This window comes from Simochromis diagramma, unplaced genomic scaffold (assembly GCF_900408965.1).
Source record: "Simochromis diagramma unplaced genomic scaffold, fSimDia1.1 OVJJ01000603.1, whole genome shotgun sequence".
NCBI lineage: Eukaryota > Metazoa > Chordata > Actinopteri > Cichliformes > Cichlidae > Simochromis > Simochromis diagramma.
The window spans coordinates 2,375,111-2,397,949 of record NW_024387414.1 but is presented as its reverse complement, the minus strand read 5'-3'; the positions used below and the strand labels follow the sequence as shown (position 1 = coordinate 2,397,949).

At 44.9% G+C, this 22,839-nt stretch overlaps 1 protein-coding gene and 1 long non-coding RNA gene across 11 annotated transcripts in view; one reads left to right on the top strand and one right to left on the bottom strand.

The window, feature by feature from the left end:
• kifc3 (kinesin family member C3) overlaps positions 1-16,450 on the bottom strand; it is a 38,344-nt gene extending 21,894 nt beyond the window's left edge. For 6 of the 10 annotated variants that reach the window (XR_005693184.1, XR_005693185.1, XM_040011904.1 and 3 more), the window contains exon 1: positions 4,139-4,160. The gene's annotated coding sequence lies outside the window, so the exon portion shown is untranslated. Of the gene's footprint in view, positions 1-609; positions 728-4,138; positions 4,161-16,176 lie in introns of those variants that run through there. The other 4 variants (XM_040011907.1, XM_040011912.1, XM_040011911.1 and 1 more) reach the window with 4 other exon arrangements.
• LOC120721538 lies at positions 7,929-12,529 on the top strand. Its single transcript, XR_005693187.1, has 2 exons — positions 7,929-9,951; positions 10,746-12,529. It is a non-coding gene; the product is annotated as an uncharacterized LOC120721538 (long non-coding RNA).
• Positions 16,451-22,839: the final 6,389 nt, after the last annotated feature.

The following is a 22,839-nucleotide window of genomic DNA, read 5'->3' as shown; positions in this document are numbered from 1 at the left end:
TATCTGTTCCACGCAGCAAGCTGAAGAACAGCAGGAAACATCTGGATGTTCTCTGCAAGCAGAGGCAGACTCCCTGCACAACCTTAGCTGCCGTTTCAGCTCACAGGTGTCTAAACGGGATTAAATAAAGCTTCAGACAACAGGCAGATAAATGAGTGACATCATCATCAGGACGCTCGCACCTGCTCCGTCCCACAGACGCTTCACGTTTTTGACCCACTTATTTTTTACAAACTGCTGAAGTCATTATGAAGAGGCTAAAAATACCTGGCAGTGGCTCCGCCTACACATGCTGCAAGGACACAATGCGTGAAAGCAGACGTGCGCTTCAATTAGGACAATCTACGGGTCCCTTGGTAAACTCTCCATGGACAGGAAGAGGTTTGTGGCGAGATAAAACGGCGTGAAAGCGAGGAGGAGGAGAGGAACCAGATGAATGAGGATGAAGCTTTGTGCCACCGACGGCTCGTATTCAGGTCATGAAACACGAGCGTCTGCTCTGCATCAGGTTACAGCCAAACCTCCATGTCTGCTCAACATGTCCGCCTCCTCCTGCAGCGCCTCCATCCCTCCCCACCTCCCTCTCTGCACCATCCGCCCGGCTCTTACCTCCCTGCGGCCTCTCCGTCCACATCATCATCGCCGCATCGCCCAGACTGCTGCAGCTTCGCGCCGACACACAGCAGCAGGATCAGAGTCAAAGACACCCACCAACCCCCCTAACCACACACACACACACACACACACACACAGCTTCCTCCCTCCGTTTCCTTAGCAACAGCACAGCAGCATCACACCTCCTGTAGCCCCTCCTCCTCCTCGCTCCATCCCAGCAGCGGATGAATATTTCAGCCTCCACTGAAGCGAGAGCGGCTGCTCCTCCCCCACCTCAAATATTCAGCACTGTGTGTACTCGTATTACTCAGATTGTGGGGACGTGAAGTTTACAGTTAAGATGCGAGGACCCCACAATGTGCAAGGTTGGCTTTACGTGAGGGGAAGGTGAGGGTTTCAGCTCAAGGACCCAATCAAAATTAAGAAAGGAAAAAAAAAAAAAAAAAAAAAAAATTGTGCTTTTAAGTTTCTTTTATTAAATGTATTTGATGAAGTTTGTCTAACTGATATCAAATTAGGTTGTTTATTTGTTTTTGTTTAAGTCATTCGCATCTTAAACTGTAAAATCTTTACTTTTTTTATTCCACTAACACATTACACATCCTGTTTGTGCCTTTCATAAAGTATAATCTTTGGGGAACTTTGCAGAATATGTTATACAAACTTCTGGGAAAATGAAGCTTGTCCTGTCCTGCAGGACGGGAGCTCACAGATTATACCATCAGAGGATGCTGATGAATATTTGGTTACATAACTGATGTGACCGACGCGCTCGACCCTGAATGCCGTCTCTCTATAAGGAGGCAGAGGATTTCAGACATTTATATCATGCGATCGAATGTCCTGTGACAAACAAGCAAACATCAGATTTAACTGGAAGCATGAAGCCTCTAAACATGATGAAAACCTGCATCAACAGGAGCCGCTGGGACCCATCAGAGTGTTAGAGAGTTACAGGGAAAACATTTAAAAAGTGACCATATCTGAACAACACTGTGCCCGCCTGTCCCTGCACATTCAGACTATACAAATATGCCTCCTGGGGTTAATTATTACTTACAGTAAAGCAGGGGGACTAAAATAAACGCACAGAGTTCGCATGTTCACAGGCAGTTCAAATCACATATTTGCTCCATGTTCTCTAGCGCCTCCCGAGGGTGGGACCAAAGAAGCTGAAGTGAAACCTGAGATCATCCTTACAGTCCATCCTCCGGCTCAGACTCCACATCTGTTCATCCCGAGCTCATCATTCACCTCCGTCTACACAAGTGCAATCAGTTAAAAAAATGCAATCAGACCAGCAGGTGGCGCTGTTTCTGACAGCCGACACATAAATGTGAACTCACAGGTTGATCACCTGTGAAATATTTCACACCAGCTGACCTGAGTGTAAAACAAGTGCACTTATAGTTTTTATAGCAGCAAACTTCACAGAAACCGCACAACACCACAAATCTGACAATGAGACCCAAACATGCGTCACATCGGTCCATCACAAAATAAACTCCGCAGTAAAAGTTTGCCCTGCTATCATTTAATGGCTTTTTCCACAATCAAGTGTTATCTGCGTTTGTATCAGAGCTCCACCAAGTCTGAGTCACTGACCGAGTAAACCCTGCTGAGCTGACCTCTCGTATCAGACAGGTGATTTTTAAGCCAATCAGAGAGCAGACTCACCTTTGCCTAACAACAGAACTCCCCGTAAAGTTTAACATTTAGTGACATTTTACTGCTGCAGTCAGATATGATAACTTTTACTGTGCAGCTGTAAACATTCCTCAGTCCGTCAGCAAGTTCAGGTAAAAACTGCTGAATCACAACTTTATGATTATTGAACAATAAAGGGTTGGAAAATAAAATCGCCCCGCTGTAAGTGAAAGTCACTCCACAGAAATCACACAAGTCCCGTCTGTGAATGCGTGTCAGCGCCTTCCATTTGTGTACGTGTGCAACGAGTCGCTCATTACGAAAACTGAAGTCTTAACTCGTACTTTAGCAGTGTTAGTGTAAGTGTTGTATAATCCCTCCGTGGGGTTTGAGCCATGTCTGTTTTACTGTTTGCAGGATTAATCAGGAAATGCAAAGATGAGCGAGACCTGACGCTTCAAAGAAAGGACTCGTTCTATTTTGGTGCCTGCAGGGCCTCAGAGCCGGTGTTGTGCCAAAAAGTCATTTCCAATGTTTGTGTGTTTTTTTATGTTAAATATCTTAACATGTGTTTGTAAATAGACTTCACTGAACAGGGTTCACAAAGGGGTTGAATATAACATTTAAAAATGACCCGTTTTTCTTTGTAACTTACTTACATTGTAACTAATCCAGTCCTTCTTGTCCACTTAAAATAAGTTTACATAACTATTGTTATATTTGTTACACTGTCAGCTGTCCTCTTGGCCAGATTACTCTTAAAAAAATAAATTTTTAATAACAACAAGATATTTTTTAACTGGATAAATAAAGCATATATAAAAGTGACTGCCAAAAACTGATGCAGCTTCTACTTTGTTACAGGAATGTTGTTTGTGGCTGAAAATGACTTGATATCATTCATGAGGGATACATTTGACATATGTTTCACATATTATAGTCCAACCAGTTATTTATAGCAGTTTAAATACAAGCAGTCAGTTTTTGGTAGACGACCTTTTTTTTGGCACAACACCGGCACTCACAAATGAAGTCTCGTTAGATTCAAGCATCCTGTGCATCATGTTCTCCTCAGTGGATTTCAAATGTTTAACCTCTAACTGGTTAGCAGTGGCTGACTTTTCAAAATAAGAGCAGCTTGTTCACTAATAAAATACAAATTTAAAAAAAAAAACAAAAAAACAAAACACCAAAGCAGATTTCACAAACACCGAAACGTCGAGGACAAAAACACACCGAGCTCTCATAACTGCTGCTGTGATCATCACGGTTACAGTTTTAACAACATTTACTTCTTTGATTTAAAAATAGACTGATCACGTTTTCATGGAAACAAAATCATAATTTAAAAAAGATTTACTTGTTTAAACGCAGTGTTATAATCTATTGTATAACCAATTTGACCAAATTAAAGGTGTAAAAGCTTCAGGCTACAAATGGTCCAGTGCACCTGATGGTCCAGCTGCAGTGAGGCCAACAATACTGAAATGAAGTAAAAATATTTCTACATGTAAACAAATCAGTCTAAAAATAATAATCAGTAAAATAAAAATACTTTAAGACCTTTGAAAAGATCCTGATGCTCATTTTTGTGAAGTCTCTCAGGCTGCACGTCACCCGTTTGGTAAACAAGGGTTCGACTTTACACTCAGAGCTTTACTGATCGAGCGCGTTTCAGATCAAATCAGGGGGTCAATCCTTAATAAGTGCAGACTCACACTCACCGAAAATGTAACTAAAAGTAACTAAAAGTTTGTATTTCCTTCTAAAATTAGGAGTGAGTCCCCCCGTTTCCCAAACTTGTTTTAAAGTTTTTATGTTTTAATATTTTCAAGAATTGAAACCTCACGCTGCCTGAACCCGACCTCCTCCTCACCTGGACATGCCTCCTGCCGTTAGGGAGGTTGCGTATGCCCCCTCGCCTCCTCCTCCCCTCAGCTCTGCGGTTCATTGATCCATCCACTCGATCCCGGGGCCCGGACGTCCCCCAGCACCCGTCGCCGGCGCCCCCATCCTTCCGACGACCTTCCTGTCCCGCAGCCTCGGTGGACTGGCTTTGCTCCGGTTTGTTCCGGTTCTTAATCAGGTTGTGGAGCGTCAGAACCGCCAGGGTGCACAGGACATACATGACCCCCTCCCCCCCACCCCTCAGACTCTAGGGTGCTTCGGGTGGGTGTTTGGTTTCATCACAGGGTTGTTCCAGCCCAGGTGGGAGCTCACAGGCGTCTCGTTTGGGTCCCGCTGAGGTTGACGATCCTCGCTCTGAATGTTTCCTCTAAAAAGGATCAGCTGTTTAAATCCTGCTGTGTTTGTTCACCTCTGTCCCGAACCCCGCCCCGCCAACATCCACAGACGATAAAAAGCTTCTGAACCTTGTCCCGTCCTCCTCTCTGCTGTCACGCCAACGGTTATCAAGACAGGTAACCAGAGCCTGCAGCCGCCAGCTTCAGTTTCTCAGTGAAACTCAAGACTGTGCAAACGCCTCCTGCTCTGAAGAGAGGCTGCAGAGCCGTGCACCAAAAACAAAAATCCCCAGATAAGAGAAAAGTGATTCCAAGTGCAACATGGACGCAGAGCAAGATGCAAAGTTTCAGCAGAGTTTTCCCTGCAGAGATATCCTGACCTTGAGCTCCACTGCAAGAAAAAACAAAGTTTGTTGTGCAGACCTGCAAGAAAAGCACGAATCCAGCTCCTGCGTGGAGTCCAAGAACTTCTCCTCACAGAGTTTGTGGATGAGCAGCAGGTGCAGCAAACTGCTTGCTGTGTGCATGGAACAGATTAGCACTGTGGCAGGTCGCGTCTTCACCTCCATCAGACTGAGTGGATCAGAGAAAGAGCTCGAGGGGCCTCCTCTCCCTCCTCTCTCTCTGCCGTCCCGGGACCATCTGTTGTTATTGCTGCAGGATAAAACTGCAGAGGATCGGCGGTGACGTAACAGCACGACACTAAACGATGGATTTATGTTAATATCTTCAGGATAAGCTACGTGCCGGTTTTCACGTTTAATAACAGTCGGGATTACTTCCAGTTCTTTGATCACTGATCCGTTTGCAGTCATTGCTTAAACTGATCACATCTCTAACTTTCACTTTACTGGAGCACTTTTATTCAATAAAGAGAGAGTAGAAATAAAGTAGAGAACAGTAAACATAACTGCAGCACACCGGTCATAAAGATCAGTAAAGGCTGATTTTTAGAGTGAGGAAAAGAATTTATTTTGGAAAGTGCTGTCCCAACTACACTTTTAGATGACAGAAGACTTTTATTTTGACAGCAGTGATGTTCTAGTTGGTAGAATAGTCCAGAAAAGTTTAATTTTGAAAAGACCAATGTCCAAGTATAATTTTAGATCAGAACAGGCTTTTATTTTAGTGACAGGGACAATCTGATTGACATTACCGTCTCATTCTGAATGTGCAGACTGGAAAATCATAAAAGGCTTTTATTGTGGGAACAACGACCTGCTGATTGGGAAAGTAGATGAGGCACAAAGGCTTTTATTTTGGTAAAGTGAAGGGTTTTAGGGTCAGAGTGACCTCGTTCTTTCATGTCGTGGGGACCTCGACCACCTCTCCCAAATATGTGCCATACGTGACATATGTGACAGAGCCGGGCATGCTGGGACTTTGACCCAGTGGGAGCTGACGGTCTGAATCACAGCCAGCCAATCCTGATGCTCGCCTCTGATTGGTTGCAGACCTCACTGCATATAGCAGCGATCCATCCTGCAGCTCACTGTAAACAGAGCCGGGACCTTTTCTGGAAACGTTCCTGCAAGAACAAAAGGGGGGCGTTTCCGGTCCACCGACCCCTTTCAGGGCGCTAATGAGGGGAGGGCGGGGCTGCGGTCCAAACTCAGGGTCACACGTTAAAAAAACCTCACGAGGGAGACCCAGGGGTCATCGAGATCTCAGAGAGTTTTAAGAGTTCCTGCAGAAGTTCAATGAGCCAAGGAGGACTTTAGTTTTAATTTCTAACTGTCCAAACGTGCTCCGCAGACACGCAGTTTATTCTACAGCTGATGGTAAACAAAGAACGAGGGCTTGACTCAAACCCTGGATTTCAGGGCTCTGTGCTAATGAGGCAGCCTGGGAAAACATGCACTCTTAAATGCCATCCTGACATTTAATTGTAAATTTAGATGAAACCCACTCAGATTTAACACATTTTTATTGGCTTCGTTACTTTCACAACTTTCTTCTTGTAACCCGTAGTTTTATTTTAAACTCACAGCGGCTCCAAAACAATATTCTGCCGAGCGTTAGTTAGAAAATCAGCAGATTTTCTTTCTTGTTTGTTTGTAGTTTTTAATCTCAGACTTACAAAACCTCTGAACTGATTTATTTACACAGCGCCAAATCACAACAACAGTCGCCTCAAGGTGCTTTATATTGTACAGTAGACTAGGGCTGTTCGATATAACGATATATATCTGATGACCATATAAAAACGTCTATCGTTTCATTTTACGCTGTCGTTTGTTTCGTGGTGTCGCAAAATAAGCTGTTTACGGCAATATTTGTTCATGGTTTTGATGTCACTGTAGTGGCTACATTCATTTCTTAAAGTTCTCTCTTTAATATAACCACACTACAGACGGACAAGCGCATGTTTTTATGCGTTGTCGTTACCAGCAACGATGGTAACACCATCGCGTGTCCGCTTGTTTATTTTCCACATAAACCTTTTGGTCATATCCAAAATCTCATATCCTCCGCAGTAAATCAGAACTAACTGCCGCTCCATCAGCCGACACTTGTAACACCTGTTTGAAAGCCAGTTTTTATTCTCTGGCTTTAAACCAGGCTGACTGCTTTTATCGGTGTCTTCTTTTATGTATATTTATTGTGATTTAATTGTGCTCAAGCTGGGACTCTGTGTTAGAGATGAGCGGATTTTCCTTTAGCTGTTTTCTCTAAACTTCAGTCAGAGCCTGAGGGAGAAAACAACGTGTCAGAGAAAGAGGAGAAAACTACACAAGGAGATCCCGGCCTCGCGCCTCCAGCGCTCCTCTGAAACCACTTCCTGTTCTTCAGGTGACCTGAACGCGCCATCAAACAATAACTGATCAAATCAGAGGTATAAAGTCTTCCAGAGAAAGCGGGCTGTGGCGAGTTAATGACCCCAACACGGAGGAGTGTCAGTTATCAGATCGGACTCTCCTTTATTATCACACACACACACACACACACACACACACACACACACACACACACACACACACACACGATAAGACGATGGAAAATGGAAAATGTTTACACACCAAACTGCTGCAACATGATCAGCTGATTAGATAAACGTGGATAAATAATCCGGTGTTTCATTCTCACACCCTCCCTCCACATCAAGCTCAGACGTAATGTTTATATCAAGTGAATCACAGGAATGTTTTACAGATAACGGCGAGGTCAGAGTGAAAGGATTCACACATGTAGTTACTGTGTTGGTCCTGTGGGGGGCAGTGCAGGCATGCGTTCATGTCTCAGGTGTGTCGGCGACCGTAAGAGGCTCAGACCTGCTGCAGATTACTGGAAACCTGCTGTTTTTATTTAAGGAGCTTTTTCCTTTGGAGGCTCATCTGCCCGTCACAGACTTTCTAAACTCAGCTTAAAATAATAAAGTTTGTTTGTTTTTTGTTTTTTGGGACGTTTAGTTTGATATTTTCTTGAAGACATCAGATGAAACCTCCCAGTTAGTATTTAAAGGAAGACATTTGTGTGACAACTTTGAAGCACATCTGTCCAGAAGTCTCAGAGTAATCCTAACAAACACGGCTGAACCAATCACATCAATCCTTCAGCAAAGTTTTTTTAATAAATGGTTTATGGGCTTCATTCTGACACCAGTTCAACACATCCAGGATATTTTTCCTTATCGGGCTTATCGGCCGGAGAAGTCTGACCCAGAAATATCAGTTCAGCTCTGAGAGGCGGACTTTCCACAAACAGATTCACTGACGAAGTCTCAGGATTAGAAACTATGAAGAGAATAAACACCCTGCACAGCTGCTGCAGAGAGAGGACAGAGCTGCGTGAAGAAGAAAAAGACGATATAAACAGTTTATTTAAAGAAAAGAAAACCAAAAAAACCTGACTGAAGATAACGGCCTTCCCGCCATCACAGCTCTGTCATTAAGCAGAGGGAGGATCTGAATGCTGAGCAGTTACATATCGTCTCAAATTAACCTTAGACGTGTGCAGGACGCTCCGCTTTGCTCCTTTTTAAATCGTATTAAAGCTTTAAAGCAACAAAAGCAGGACCAAAGCGACCTTAAACACAACGTACAGGTTGGTCTGCAGCGGCGGTGATCACGACGGTAAGAGGGGTTAACCCCGAAGTTACCGGGATGAGCCTCGGTTCAGGATGGAGACCCGGAGCTGGTAACGGTTGTGTTGTTGTCACCGAGCACGTGCGCTCTCATTTATGATTTATTCATGTGTCAGGAATCAGACACGTTTCAGGAAAACCAGAGAAACCAGCACATGAACTGCACTTCCTGTCTCCCTCCACCCTCCGTCTTCATCCCACCTTTTTGCTCTTTTCACCACTGCAGCAGCACTTAGAGGGGGGAGGGGGCGGCTGGGCTTGGTGGTTTACGCCCTCTTCTGCTCTGAGCTATTTCAGGAGGAAATTACAGAGAGATCAGCCGGGTGGAAACACACAGAGTCTGAGTAACGGAGCCGTGACATCAACCAGCTGAAAAAAGGAAAACAGGAGAGGGAAGGAAAGAGCTAACAGAGAAGGAAACAACTCAGCAACGAGGAGGAGGAGGAGTTTCTCCTCAGCTCCAAACCTCAGACTAAACTCCATGTTTCCTGCTTCAAACACTTCAACCCTCAGAGACGCAGAGCAGCAGATTTTTATGACAGTAAAGGACGTCGGGTGATTTTTGTTCTGCAGTAACTTCAGCACATTTTAGTAAAGCTTCACCTTCACACTCTGAACATTTTCAGACTGTCGTTGGTTTGTTCTTGTCACAATCTCATCTTCATCATCAGTGTGAAGGATCCATCAGTCTGAATTAACAGTGTTGGTGTCCCAGATGTTTCATTTGTTTTCTGATGAACTTGATGAAGTGCATTCTGGGTAAGCTGGAGGCTCTTATCGGCATGTGAGACAGCTGTCAGCTCGGCGCACGCGCGAGGTCTCCTGATTAAACGCCAGGATCGTCCTGCAGCTGAGAATCTGTCTGTATTTGAACTGAACGCTGCTGCACACGCGCTGCAGAACGCCGTGCACGGATCAGGCTGATCAAACACATTTTATTTGACACTGAGTCCCCACAACATCCTTAAAACGAGGTGTGCTGCCCTGTCAGAGCGTCTAAAAGTTTCAACCGGTCACTGAACTACTGTTTCTGGATCAGAACCTGTTTTTAACAATGACTTCATCTCAGTCATGGTTTCTTCTCCAGAGGACAAAAATCAAACAGCACAAGAAGGTTAAGCTCACCACAGACCCTCCTCTCACACGGGCAGAACCACTGAAATATTTAATATGAAACGATGAATCCCACGGCCCACGTCCTCACAGAGAGACGAGACTTTGGAACGATGTTCAGACTCGCGGCACAAACGGTTCGTAACAGAATCACAGCTGAAGCGACAGCCGGCAGCTCTCGCCTCTGTGAGACTCGTCAGGCGTTTGACACTCAGCAGCGAGCTTTCTGATTTCTGAGGATGGATGAAGGTAGGCCGGGAACAGGACCAGGATACGTGGCGTCGGCTCCTTTCTCACCGGAGCCCCCATTCCTGATTTTTATTTTGATTATCAGAGGAAGATAAAGCCGGATATGACAGGCTAGAAGTCATTCAAGACAGGCAGGAGCATGCAGACCCCCGACAGAGGGGTTTCTGATTTGGCCATCCCTTTTAGGCCAAATAAGAGAAACGGCTCTGAGACCGCTTTAACTAGGGCTGGGTTTAAAAACAACAACTCTATTTTAGCTTGAATAACGCGATATCGATAAATTAAATCCTGAATCGATTCCTAAATATAAATGAATTTTGCCAGAAACGCCAGAATCTCAGTTTAAGCTCACAGAACTATTTCAACAGCTGCCAAACAGCTAAAACAGTAAATGAGAGCAGAAAGACGTAAACACAGAGCGCGGATCGTTCACCCGACGGCACAAATTAGAATATTTCTGACTGTGTCAGAAATCGAATCGATTATAGAAATCCAGACGATGCCCAGCTCTGTCTTTGATCTACAGCGATCGTTTCTTACTGCGATGGTTCAGTTTCATCTCATCAGGCCTGAAACTTTTAGCTGGAGTATTTAAGCTGAAGTCAAAAAACAAAAACCACTCAAATCTCCCACAAACCACCTGCTGCGCTTTAAAGTCCAAACACCAGCAAAACAAATCGTCACAAATAAAAAAATAACATCTGGACCAAATATCACTGTTAAACTAGTGTGTGTGTGTGTGTGTGTGTGTGTGTGTGTGTGTGTGTGTGTGTGTTTCCTGTCATTGTTTTCAGTCAATAAACCCGTGCTGGCTTCAGCAGCTCTGCAGGGCCGACATGAAGCCACTCGCTTTCTGTTTTATTGGAATCCCACTGAGCAGGAAATGAAGTCCCCAGACCCAATCACACGTACAGCAGAGATGCCCCGAGGCATCATGGGAGATCTGACTCAGCTGCTCCGCCTGCTGGACTCAGCCCGGCTACAGCCGTCTGGTTTTAATCACACGCCTTACATAACACAGTCACATCTGTATACACATCTTTGTGAGCACTGCCGCTGACATAATTCTCAGGCCTCGTGGCTGATCTCCTTAGGGGGACCCGGCATCCAAAAACAAGTCCTGCAGAGTGACTTCATTTACTGAACGAGACGTTAGCAACATTTTCAACTGTGAATAACAAACAAATACAAACTCAAAGACTGAAAGAAAGCACAAATGTCTTTCAGATTCTCAGTTTTTCCAAAATAAACTGTTTAAACTTTGCAGTAGAAAAACTCAAGTTGCTGAATCTGACAGTGTGCACTTTGCAAACCAGCAGTAGGAGAGTGGCTCTGGCTCAGGATGTCAAACAGATCATTGACCAATCAGAAGGCTGGTGGATGATCCCTCCAGTCTGCATGTTGAAGCATTCACAGGCAGGACACAGCGCTGTTCGATACGACGATATGAAAACGTCTATCGTTTCATGTTATACGCGACCGTTTGTTTCGTGGTGTCAGAAAATAAACTGTTTACAGAATATTGCTTCATGGTTTTGATGGTCACTGTAGCAGCTGTGGTCATTTCTTAAAGTTCGCTCTAAGATTTAAATAACCACATTACAGACGGACAAGCAACTGTTTTTACGCGTTGTCGTTAGCAACAATGACAGTAAGACTATCGTGTGGCTCCGGAGTCCGCTTGTTTATTTTCCATATAAACCCTTCACAATAAAGCTCAAGATCCTGTTGAGACTTTTCAAAATAAACTGAAATGACGGAAAAATACATTATTCTCAATCATCAAATTTCAGAATATGCATCAAACAAATGACCTCAAATACAAACATGACGTGACTATAAATGGCGCTTACAGTCACCACGTGGATGCACGCACAGAGAATCCCAGCATAGCCAGTGACGACGAGGCAGAACCAGGGAGCTCCAAACAGAAGGACCAGTCCAAGCAAATCGAGGACCTTATTCCTAAACGAGGGGCTGCCTCTGTAGCACGGACATGGGTTGGTTATGAAACGTCTGACACGGACCAGAAAACTGTACTCCGTAAATTACGCCGCAAACCGGCCCCCACCACACACTCAAACACGACAAACCTCTTCAACCACCGACGCAAGAATCACGTGAAAGAGTTTGTAGAGAGTTTACGGATGAAAGCAAAAACGAGCTGTCAGGTGCTCCAAATAAACCTCAGACTCAAACGTTAAAACGGGCGTTTCCCCGACGCACGCCGTGTAATAAATACAAAGAAAATGACGGCGGTTACAACTTCTGTCTAAAAACGTATTGCTTTAGGCATCAGACAAAACACTCGACTCCAGGTACACGACGCACAGCTGAAAACACTTCACACAGGTCGAGCTGCCCGAGACCCACGGAATTTACCGAAAATGTAAAATTTGTGCGATATATATCGTTATCGGGATAAGAAGTGTTATATCGGGGTATGAGATTTTGGTCGTATCGCAGAGCAAGACACCCCAATGCATACAGAGTGATGGAGTCACATAAAGTTAGAAATGACAAGAAAAAAAACAAAAACAACTACTAAATCTTTGAATCTGGGCTCCGTCTTGTTCAACAAAAAGTCCTCAAAATGTCTCAAATTTATTCAAGTCCCCACTAAGACACACAAACAAGAGGGGGAGTGTGTGAGTGCACACACTCCCCCTCTCATGCTGGGTTCAGTCTCTCAGCGTGAAGTCAAGATGACATAATAACTATCATCATCATCATCATCATACTTGAAAAGACGTTACACGTTAAGCACCACTCCCTCCCTGCAGGCCCGCGGGCGTCTCACAGCAGCGTCACGTCTGACGAGTAAATCGAGTCCACGAACAAGTCAAACGGCAGTAAACTAAATTTCCTCACACAACAGAAGAGCTCGTGCTGCCTTCACGACTCCTCTGTGATCTCTGCTGTCAGAAATCAGATTTAGAACCAAACCGAAGCAGCGACGGCAGAAACCAATTGAAAGACACCAAACAGGAGCAAACGTGAGCTTTCATTTAAGTCATCTTCCTGATAAAGCAGATGTGCTAACAGCTGCTGAGACGAGGCGTTCGCTGGTATCCGGTTTAACTGAGCATCACACTAGCTCTGACTCCAGCTGCTCAGCTTTACAGGAACCAGCTTCAGCCGCTCGGCTCATTAAAGGTTAACCGGCTGTTTGCTGAGTTGAGAGTCTGAAGTGTAAAATCACTGCTGACCTGCCAACATGTTCACTGACACATCTGCAGCTCCCGCCTTTATCCCGCTACCCCAAAAAGACTGACCACCTCCTCTGTGCCCTCAATGACGAGTTTTGACACCTCTGTGTATATCAATAAAGTTGTGCTTTGATGACCATTAGAATCGTTTCCAGGTGTTTTGACGGGTAGCTGCACGGGCAGAGCTCACCGTCACAAACTTCTGATGCACGCCCAATCATTTCGTCCTGTAAGCAGCCTGAAATATGAAAGACACTACTAGACTTTCAAGGGGTAAAGAGTTCATATAACCACAAGCTGTTAGGCCGGGCGAGTTCAGGCAACAAAGTAAAACATAAAAACAGATTTAAGAAGGAAAATGACGAGCTCTTTTTTTTTTGGCTCTGACGGGCGCCGTTAAAGGATCCACGCAGAGACGGTCGCTCTGAAACGTGGAAGTTAGGCTGATGCAGGAAGTCGGCGTAAACACACGTGAGCCTGCAGAGGCCATCCTGGGAACGGTGCAGTAAACAAGGTGTAACTCCCTGTTACCTGGAAGCTACAAAACCCAACAAAGCTTTGTGGTCACTCTTGTCTGAATTGTGGCAGCACAGTGACGCAGCACACCTGGCGAGGCTTTCACAATCTACCTTTTGTAGGCCACGCTTCGGTCGTAGCCGGCTGGATAAAAGCGGTGCTGTGTGTACGCCGCAGACTAAAAACACGTCACGTCAGACGTGACGGGGAATCGAACACTAAGAACAGAAAAACACAGTTTTCTGAAGAACGCGTGCTGAAAGACGCCCGACAACAAAACGGTTTAATTTTTGTTCCTTTTCCTGCTTTTACGTGAAATATTTGGAGCTGTTGGTGAAATTAAAAGAGACCGGTCATAGTCGGGCTCCTGTGGTGACACTGTGTGGGGTTCCTGCTTCTCCTGCTCTCATGTTAAAGGACATTTTCTCAGTTATCACAGGAGAAACCGGAAAGCTCCAGAGAGAGAAAGAAGCTCCGAACTCTGGAAACCTGGAAGTTTAAGGGTTAAAGAAGGAGTCTGTCCACGCCAGTGAAGTGTGACGAGGCTTCTTCGGAGAGGAGACTGTATTTATAGAAGGTTTTGTGCTGCGGTGGTCAGCGTGTGCAGACACACCCTGCAGGCCAACCTCCTCCATCACTGCTGCAGGAACAGGAAGCGTCTGACTCCAGAGGAAAAACTTCAGCAGCTTCTCGTGCAGCTCGCTTCAGGCCTCACATGCTCGCCATCTGCTCGCTCAGTCACTGTCACACACACACACACACACACACACACACACACACACACACACACACACACACACACACACACACACACACACACACACACACACACACACACACACACACACACTTTCTTTTCTTCTTCCTCTCAGCTGAAAAGTTTCCAGCATCTTTCCTGAGCCGAGCTCTTGGCCCGATTCAAAGCGTCGCGAAGGCGAATGTTTGACTTCAGGTTTAAACAGTTTATTCAGCTGAAAGAAACCCGCAGAAGACCAGGAAGCAAGACCAACACGCTGCAGCAACTCCTGCAACCAATGCAACCACGGCAACCAAAGCAACAACAGCAACGACCACAGAGTGGTAACAGTCAGCTGACTCGGCGTTTACAGGTGCTCAGATGTGAAAACGTGACACCTTTATTGGTTCTGCTTTCTAAGATTTAACTGTGAACATCAATGATGAAGATCCAGAACATTTTTCATTGATGCGTCTCAGCAAAAACGATAATCGATCATTTTTAACAGAAGTCAGAAGACTCCTGCTCTCCAGAAATAAATGTAAATAGATCACCATCCCACCCCAGGCGGACCTGATGGTCCTAAACGTGAGGTTGTAAGTCTACTGTTCTCCTCAGAAGTTCTTTAAACGCGTCACTATATTTAAAAATGAATTAAAGTTGTTCTGACTTATGACCATTTTGCTCGTTCTTGCTCCAGTTATTGATGGATATCAGATAAAAGAAGGCAAATTTATTCCCTCCGTCTGTAAACTGGCTTAAATGTGACCGTTTCGCCTGCTGCTGTTTAAATGCAACTTTCAGTAAATAAACTCCTCGCTGTTCCTCCTCCGCTCTGCAGAGCTGCTGCTCAAGGACACGAAACCACAGCAACAACAAACCGAACCAAATATTCATTTTTATTTTTCTGCTCCGATGATCGTTTAGATCAAGTTTGAAAATAAGTTTAAGATCTTTGAAGGAGAAAATCCAGATATTTGTTCTCCTGCATCTCTCCCTCTTCAGCGTTTGTACACTCACAGACTAAACCTGCGATCTGCTGATCAAAGCTAACAGCAGGGCAGACGATTAATCGATTAGTCGATGAGGTGGACACCGTCTGTGTCGTTTCCACGAGCATGCATCTGCTGCCACTCTGAGAATAAACTCTAAAAACAAACCGGACGCGAAGCAGAAGTTTTCTGTGATGTGGACAAAGTGTCCGAGAACACGTGCGTGCAAATATTTCACTTTTCTGACTTTTTACTGAAACTCCGATGAGCTGAAAACTTGTTTTCCCAGCAGTAAAGCAGAGATCTGCTGCTTTCTGCTCCTGTGAGGCAAAGAAGCTGCTGCTGACAGAAACTTGGTCGTCTGCTGATGGTGAAGCTGAGCTCTGATCAGCGGGATTGCGTAAACGCAGGTTTCGGACCTCTGTGCTGCAGGTCAAACTGAGCCCCTGCCATCGATCAGGGCATGAACTGATGGAGCGGTATTGACAGCCGGCGGGCCTGTCGTCATCATCACCATGGAAACTAACACGTGGAGAGCTGGCCAGGTGAGGCCGCGGGGCTTTTGTCCGCGTAAAAACCGCTGAGAAAGAAAAGAGCTTTGAAGCGGTGGAAGCTGCTGGACGGCCGGATGAAAAGAGGCAGAGAGCCGCGGGGAGGCGGGCCGAGCCGGGCCAGACCCGGGTCATGTGAAGGACAGCACCCAGAACCCAGACTCTGAACAGCTGACAGCCCGACGGAAGGAAAAGTTTAGAGGAAGCAGACTTCTCCTTACCTCCCGGTCCCGAGCAGCGCCTCCTCTCCCTCCTTCTCCTCTTCTCCCGCTCCTTCCTCGCAGTGAAGTCCTCTGCAGACTCGGGCAGACTCTCCAGCAACCAGACGCGGATTCAAAGTGAAACCTGCGGATCTCCGAGGCCCCGAATCCGTGTGCGCCTCCTGCCCTGCGCCGCTGGAAACTTCGGACTGCCTGCTTGGCGCTGCTGCCTTCACGGACTGTGGGATATGCGGTGACTCTGTGGTTGCGTGTGTGTTTGAGCGCGCATGGGCGGAGTGGAAAAAATGGCACTTTTATAGACGGAGGGCGGGTCTGACTGTGAGACTGTCAGTGAAAAACATCAGGCTAAGATCTGGCACACATACGTCATCAGCTCAGATGAGCTCTTTAAAATTTAGATTTTCTTTATTTCATGATTATTCTTTTTTGTTTTCTAAAACATCAGCATGACCCGCACATGTGTCAGTATGTATCACTGCAAAGAGTCAAACAGGTGACAACATGTCAGTAATATGACTGATACAGACATCTTTACAGACAGTACAAAGTGGCCAGTGTGTCACGTTGACCCGCTGCAGCTGAAACTGTTTACATAACAGAAGCTCTCATCTTGGTGTTTTTGGGCAAATGTGACATATTTTTACATAAAACCCGCAAAAAGAGCGCGAGACATGTTTTCACTTTGTGAAACAATAAGACAATAAGACTTCAGACTTTATATAAATGCATCTATTTATGCATTATTTAAGATAAGATAAGATAACCTTTATTAGTCCCACACGTGGGAAATTTGTTTTGTCACAGCAGGAAGTGGACAGTGCAAAAGTTATGAAGCAAAAATTAGAATACAATAAGAATAAATACAGTACACAACTGTACAGAATAGAATAAAGAAAAAATAATATATACAGTAGAATAAAATAGAATAAAATATACAATAAGATAAAAATAGAATACAAATGCTGTATACAACTGAGTAAAAATACAACGATGCCAGAAAAGATTATTGCACATTAGTGTTATTGCACATTTGTGGATGTGTGTGTTTGATCAGTTAAAGTCTTCGTTGTGGAGTCTGACAGCAGTGGGGAGGAAAGACCTGCGAAATCTCTCCGTCCCCCACCGTGGGTGCCGCAGCCACTGAAGGAGCTGCTCAGTGCTGTCAGAGTCTCTTGCATGAGGTGGGAGATGTTGTCCAACAGGGATGACAGCTTAGCCGCCATTCTCCTGTCACTCACCACCTCCACTGGGTCCAGAGGGCGTCCTAGAACAGAGCTGGCCCTGCGGATCAGCCTGTTCAGTCTCTTCCTGTCCCCAGCAGAGATGCTGCCGCCCCAGCAGACCACACCATAATAGATGGCAGAAGCCACCTGCAGATGCAGGTGGGCGGCACATTAAGGGAAGCTTGAAGAAAGGAAGAAATAACAGGTGTTTCCACACAGGTGTGGGGGTGTGACTTAATCCGGACTTTGGACCTCAGTGCCACCCTCCTGAATGCATCACTGTAAATGTACACACCAGCACAATGTTTGGACACACCTTCTCACTGAATGGTTTTTCTTTATTTTTACTTCTCTCTAAAATGTAAACACAAACTGAAAAAAATGACAACTAACTCTAAATATGTTTTAGATTTCAGTTTCCTGTAAGTAGCCGCCCTTTGCTTTGTTGGCAGCGCTGCAAACCAACCTGGTTGGGACCATCAGTTGTGTTGTGCAGAAGTCAGGTTGGCTCACAGCTCACAGCCCTACTTGACAACTGTTACAATTCATATTATGGCAAGAACCAATCAGCTAAGTAAAGAGAAACGACAGCCCATCATTACTTTAAGAACTGAAGGTCAGTCAGTCCAGAAAACTTTGAATGTGTCCCCAAAAACCATCAAGCACTACGAGGAAACTGGTTCACATGAGGACCGCCCCAGGAAGGGAAGACCAGGAGTCACCTCTGCTGCTGAGGATAAATAGAATTTAATATATAATTCTAAATGCAAAAAAGTCAAATTTAGAAAGTGTTTCTAACTTCTTCAGTTGAAAAAAAGTGACACAGTGATCTTCATCCTTCATCTTGGTGAAGGAAGCAGATTTAAAGATTTAGGATTCTCGTTTAAATCGGGCTTTTCCTGCTTGCTCATAGGAGGATGTTTGAGTTTGGGGGTCTTCTCTCTATTATCAGCATCTTAACCTTACAATATAAAGCACCTTGAGGTGATTGTTGTTGTGATTTGATGATGTGTAAATAAAACTGAACTGGCACTATGTTACCCATTTGAAAAAAGATGCAGGAACCTGCCCTGCAACGGTGCGCTGCATAGTGCTGCTCCTCTGGCTCAGTGCTGCCATGGGGTTTATGAGGAGGCCAGGTTTACCTTCATGCAGAAATCCCCAAATCAATATGAAGGAGAACAGGAGAACGTTCATTCTGAACATCTGGATGTGTCGCTTCCTGTCCATGCAAGTAAACGGAAAGGACCTGAGGTCACGCAGAGCTTCATCTTTAAGCCTCGGAGAAAGAAATGCATCGTGTGTGCACCGAAACAAGCAGCTGGTCCTCAGACTGTCGCCACAGCAGAAACCTGTCATTACCAAGGTGAGCGCACAGTTATCCATGAGGCAGAGCGAGCAGCAAACTGACCCACGTGTTCTCTGGATCCAGCAGCAGTTTATCTAACAGCCCAAACAGGCACAGGGAGAAGATGCAAACAGCAGCGTGACGCCTCCTCCTGAATATTCTGTTTTATCAGACTAACCTTTAAAATGTTGTCAGCGGCTATTTCAGTCGCTGCTTTGTGTAAAAATCTTTCAGCATCTGTCAGCAGGCACATCTGTTGCTGAGCTGCAGGTTTCAAGATTCACAGGAAAACTGATGAACACATGAAAATGCTCTCCAATGCACCTCCCACCAGTTTCATCCAGTAACTGGAAGCCTCCCAGTCTGTTCTGCTGCTGCTGCATTTCATTTTACTGGTGGTGGAAGTTTCATCATATCCCACAGACGTCTGTGTGGCTTCAGACATTTTGGTGATTTTCCACCTCAGGCTTCGTGGAAAAAGACGGCGACGTGGAGGCTGGAGGCCTGTGGGTCTGTTATAGGGCTGAGTCTCAAACACTGCAGCCAATCAGGACGTGCGAGGATGACCCGCAGGTCTCTGCTGTGAGAAAAATTCCATATTCTCTGAGGTTATGAAACCATTACTCAGTCAGAGCTGAACATGTGAAGCGCATGTGTTTGGGCTGAGAGTCATTTCCACTTCCTGTCCTCGTCTCCTCACTGATATCCATCAGGAAGCTTCAAAAATCACTTAGAAATAGTTGCAGCGATCCAGCAAGAAGTCTGAAATCTAAAATCGTCTTATTTTAATCAAAGCACAATTAAACCTTTGAACTAACTCAGCGTTTTCTGTCTAAAGAAGCCAAAGACTTCACACAACACCCACGTTTAAAGGAAGCTTTTTATGTTTGTATTGTTCATTTGTTCACTTTGGTTTGAGGACGTGCAGGTTTGTTTGTTTCAGTTTCATTTTTGAGTTTCAGCTTCTTCACGTTTGATCAAACTAACAGAAACTAAAACTGACATGTTAGATTTTGGTAAATGGCCTGTATTTGTATAGCGCTTTACTTATTCCCTAAGGACCCCAAAGTACTTTACACATTCAGTCATTCACCCATCCACACACACATTCACACACAGGTGATGGCAGCTACATTGTAGCCACAGCCACCCTGGGGCGCACTGACAGAGGCGAGGCTGCCGGATACTGGCGCCACCGGGCCCTCTGACCACCACCAGTAGGCAGTAGGTGAAGTGTCTCGCCCAAGGACACAACGACCGAGACTGTCAGAACCGCCAACCTTCCGATTACAAGACAAACTGCCAACTCTTGAGCCATGATCGCCCATTTTACTTTGCAAGTATAGTTTATATTCTATTTCTACTAAGAAAGTATTTTTTTCACATCTGGTTTTAGTTTTTAGTTTAGTTTCAGTTAAGAGAGTTTATGTTTACCCATGGACCCTGAAGGCAGCACCTCTTACGCTCACACAAACACGTGAAACACATCAAGGCCTCAAACAGTGAAGCAGTTAAAGACAGCAGCCTCTTTAAAAGTAAACTGAAGGGTTTCATAGTTTTTCCATCAGTGCTGAAAACAAGGAAACGCCGAGATCGTTAATCGACTCGAGATCACAAACCGAAACCCCCCAAATACCTTCCTGTTTTCTAAAACAACAGTTTGCATCATGCAGTGTTTATAAGAGACACACAACCTCTGAGTGACGACCTAGACCTGCATTGTTTGCAACAGCCAGCAGGGGGCTACAATAACACAGAGAAAACCTCAACAATCACACAACCCCTCCATGAGCAAGCACATGGCCACAGTGGGAAGCAAAAACTCCCCTTTAACAGGAAGAAACCTGGTAATCATCTGCTGTGGCTCGTCAGGAATGAGAGGAAGACGTCTATGAGACAAGGAGCCTCACCTCAGCTCAGTGAACACTTACCTGATGACTTTGGTCTCAGTGCCTTCAGGTTTGTAGAAGCTATCTGCATTTCTACACCTGTGGTCATGGAAGTGATGGAACACATCCGGATGGTTGAGTGACAGAGTGCGAGCTTTAAAGGACCGACACTTGGAGGCAAAGTCCATGCTGATATTAAGCAGTCAGACTTGGTGTCACGAGGTTCATTTCCAGTCTGTGTGATGACCATTCTCAGAGGAATGCTTTTGTTTGCTTAAACCTCTTAATCCCAATCTATGAATCATTCAAGCATAAAAAGGCTCCCAACTGATGAATCGGTGTTGTGTCGACACGTAACAGACAAGTTAGCAAAGAACCTGTTCGAGCTTCAGGCTCTTTGTTACGAGCCGCCTGTCACAGAAACACATCACTGACGGCTAATAAGTTTCTTAATTATTTTGTGGACAAGGTTGCTAGTTTGAGACCTCCGACTCTACCTATTGTTGACCCAGCCATGCATGGTTCTTGTTCAAGTCTGTTCTCTGCTTTTCTACCAATTGTTTTATCTGATTCAGAGAAACTTGTGCTGAATGCTAAACCGTGTGGCTCTCCAAATGACGTTGTTCCTTCCCGTTTTCTTAAAAAGGTATTTCCTATCATCGGACCACATATTCTGAACATTATTAATACTTGTCTTTTGTCTGGTCAGGTACCTAGGTAATTTAAGCATGCAGTCATGCATCCTTTACTTAAGAAGGCTTAGACAGTTCAGTCATGTCAAATTTTAGACCCATCTCAAAGCTTCCCTTTCTTAGTAAGATTCTGGAAAGGATTGTTTATACTCAGTTGATGGACTACTTGAATGACTCTAAATTGTCAGAAATCTTTCAGTCCGGCTTTAAGCCATTCCACAGTACGGAGACCGCCCTCGTAAAAGTTATGAATGACATCCTGATAGCGACAGACTGTGGTAAATATGCAGTGCTGGTCTTTTTGGACGTGACCGCTGCATTTGACACTGTGGATCACGATTTGCGGATCTCCAGCTTGCAGCACTGTGTGGGAATTTCTGGTTCGGCACTTTTGTGGTTAAAGTCCTATCTCTTAAATGGGACCTTTTGTGTTAAGTTGGGGTTGGCTTCATCCTCTGTGGCCCCTCTGCTTTGGGGTGTGCCACAGGGATCTATTCTTGGGCCGTTATTGTTTTCGTTGTACCTTTTGCCTCTTGGTGCGATTTTCTAAAAGCATAAAGTGCCATTCCATCTATACGCAGATGACTGCCAGCTCTACTTACCTTTTAGTCATTCTGATAGTCTCCCAACTGGACCTCTGCTTGACTGCCTTACTGATGTCAAAGCGTGGATGGCAAAAAACGTTTTAAATTTTAATGATCGGAAGACAGAAGCGATTTTATTTGGCCCAAATCGTTCTTCTCATACTCCGGATGTTGATCTTGCAGCTTTGACTTCCCAACTAAAGAGTTTGATCACAAATCTCGGAGTTAAAATTGATTCTGCACTCACCTTTGATGACCACGTAAACGGGGTGGTAAAATCAGCATTTTATCACCTCAGACGTTTATCGAAGGTTAAGCCCTTTCTTTCCAAGCATGAATTGGAAAGTGTTATTCATGCCTTTATTACCTCACGTTTAGATTATTGCAATTCTCTTTTAACAGGGGTTGGGCAGGGCAGTTTGTCACGCTTGCAATTAGTGCAAAATGCTGCAGCACGATTTTTAACTGGCAGAAGGAAATTTGATCACATCACTCCGATTTTGGCCTCTTTACACTGGCTTCCTATTGAATTCAGGATCCGTTTTAAAGTCCTTTTATTGGTTTTTAAATCTCTAAAATGGTCTGGCACCTGTTTATTTGTCTGACAGCCCCACGTCCCCACTCGTTCCCTTCGGTCAGCTGAGCAGTTGCTGCTTTCGGTCCCAAAGTCACGGCTGAAATTTAGAGGAGACCGAGCGTTCTCTGTTGCTGCGCCGATGCTTTGGAATAACCTTCCTCTCCATATTAGACAGGCTACATCAGTGCCAGTTTTTAAGTCTTTGTTAAAAACCTATTTTTATTCCCTGGCTTTTAACTCTGTGGGTAACTGATTCATTATTATTTTTTATTTTATTGCTATGTCTGGTTTTATTACTATGTGCATATTGGCAGCAGCTTCATTTTCAGCATAACAATGCCGTAAAAGCA